This window comes from Chrysochloris asiatica, unplaced genomic scaffold (genome assembly GCF_000296735.1).
Source record: "Chrysochloris asiatica unplaced genomic scaffold, ChrAsi1.0 scaffold00014, whole genome shotgun sequence".
NCBI lineage: Eukaryota > Metazoa > Chordata > Mammalia > Afrosoricida > Chrysochloridae > Chrysochloris > Chrysochloris asiatica.
This window is the reverse complement of record NW_006408532.1, coordinates 12,303,827-12,305,611: the sequence shown is the minus strand read 5'-3', so window position 1 is coordinate 12,305,611 and position 1,785 is coordinate 12,303,827.

Sequence of the window (1,785 nt, the reverse complement as noted above, 5' to 3'; positions counted from 1 at the left end):
AAAGAGGAGTATGAGTGGAGTGTGAGATCCTACCTAGAAAATTGGTGACATCAGAGATGATGTCATGGAGAGAGAGAGCAGTTACAGGCTGTAGGTCCAAGGGCTGAGTAAGGAAGGCCGTGTACCTACAGTTTGCAGAATATGCCCTTAGGACATTTAAATGAATACGTATTTTTTTTTGTTTTGTATGTGTACATTAAACATTTTTGCTTTGTTCCTTTGTGAAATACAAAATGTAAAAGGGAAGCTACAGGAAGGAAGTAAGATAACTGTTATTACAGGGAGGGGATTGTGATCATTGAGATGAAACAAAGCTTATAATTTGTTGACTGTAAAGCTGATGATCTTGTCTGTTAACCTTCACTAAATTCACAATAAAAAGTTTTGTTTTTTTTTAAGTTAGCTTTTAGTTTCATTGACTTTTCTCTCTCATGTGTGTATATAGTTGATTTCCATCGTTACCTTTATATTTCTTTATTTCTTTTCTTATGCTTGTTTTGGGCTTAATTTTCTTTTCTTAGCTTCTTTAAGTGCAAGCTTAGGGAAATTGTTTTATACCTTTCTTCTTTTCTGGCATATCATTTAAAGTTCAAACATAAGCATTTAAAGCTGTGAATTTCCCTCTTCGTATTGCTTTAGCTACATTGCACAGATTTGAATCAGCTATATTGTTATTTTAATTCATTAAAAAATATTTTCTAATTTCACTTGTAATTCCAATTTTTATCCCTAGGTATCTAATAATTTGAATACCTGCAATCTTTTCAGTCTGTTGAGATTATTTAGTGCTTCTTCTTCTTTTTTTTTTTTAAATGATTTTTACTCCAAGTGAGCATATCTTACTAATGTTGTTACATATTGCCTTCCCTATTACTCAAGTTAGCCCCTGTCCAACCTCTAACCAGTGACTTACTCTCTTTCCTCCCATCCCCAGTAACCATGAAAGACTGTTTTTTTGTGTGTTTTTTTTTTTTTGTATGAAACCTTTTTCTTGACTTTCTACAACAGTGTTTGTCTTTTTTACAACAGTGTTTGTATTTGTCCTTTGGTGATTGATGAATTTCACTCAGCATAATGCCTTGAGGTTCATTCACGTTATGATATATTTTACAGATTCATGTTATTCTTCAAAGTTACATAGTATTCTACTGTGTGAGCATCAAACACTGTTTATTCATTCTTCCACTGGTGGGCATTTAGGCTGTGTTACTTTATGTAGGTCATGTGTTTCCATAAATTTGTCCATTTTTGCTAGATTTTTAACTTTTTGGAGTAAAATTCTTCATAGTATTCTCTTATTATCCTTTTAATTTCTATTGATTCTGTTGTAAAGTTACCCATATTTGTTCTGTTACCCAGTAACTTTTAAGCAGAGTATTATTCAGTTTTCATGTATTTGATTTTTCTTTCCTTGATTTTCCTATCGTTGATTTCTAATTTTATGGTGTTGTGATCTGAGAAGGTAATTTGTAGTATTTTGGTGTTTTAAAATTTTCTGAGGCTAGCTTTGTGGCCTACCATCTGGCCTATTCTGGAGAATGTTCCATGTGCACTGGAGAAGAATATACAATGTGTACATTGTGTTGTTGATGGGTTGAGTGCTCTGTAAATGTCTATGAGGTCAAGTTGATTCATTGTTGTCATTTTGAGTTTCTTTCTAATTGTTCTGTCCTTCACTGAAAGTGGTGTATTAAAATCTCCTACTATTAATGTTGTTGTTGTTAGGTGCTATCGAGTCAGTACTGACCCATAGTGACCTTATGCACAGCAGAACGAAACACTGTC